Source organism: Solea solea, chromosome 11 (assembly GCF_958295425.1).
Source record: "Solea solea chromosome 11, fSolSol10.1, whole genome shotgun sequence".
NCBI lineage: Eukaryota > Metazoa > Chordata > Actinopteri > Pleuronectiformes > Soleidae > Solea > Solea solea.
The window spans coordinates 26,311,369-26,311,870 of NC_081144.1; the positions used below are offsets into that span (position 1 = coordinate 26,311,369).

Genomic DNA, 502 nt, shown 5'->3' on the forward strand with positions numbered 1-502 from the left:
TTTTGATGTCCGGGCAGTGCAAGAGTCCAGATTTCAGGCAGGTGACTGGAGTTGACTGGAGTTGACTGGAGTTGACTGGTGTTGACTGGTGCTGACTAGTGTTGACTGGAGTTGACTGGTGTGACTGGAGTTGACTAGTGTTGACTGGTGTTGACTAGTGTTGACTGGAGTTGACTGGTGTTGACTGGTGTTGACTGGAGTTGACTGGAGTTGAGTGGAGCTGACTGGTGTTGACTGGTGTTGACTGGAGTTGACTGGTGTTGACTGGAGTTGACTGGAGTTGACTGGAGTTGACTAATGTTGACTGGTGTTGACTGGAGTTGATTGGTGTTGACTGGAGTCTACTGGTGTTGACTGGAGCTGACTGGAGTTAGCTAGTGTTGACTGGTGTTGACTGGAGTTGACTGAAGTGGACTGGAGTTGACTAGTGCCCCAGTGGCCTAATGGATAAGGCACTGGCCTCCTAAGCCATAGATTGTGGGTTCGAGTCCCATCTGGGGTA

The 502-nt window shown here is 50.2% G+C and overlaps 1 non-coding gene across 1 annotated transcript; it reads left to right on the forward strand.

Annotated features, from left to right (window-relative positions):
• Nucleotides 1-429: 429 nt before the first annotated feature.
• On the forward strand, nt 430-502 carry trnar-ccu (transfer RNA arginine (anticodon CCU)). The gene has a single exon. It is a non-coding gene; the product is annotated as a tRNA-Arg (tRNA).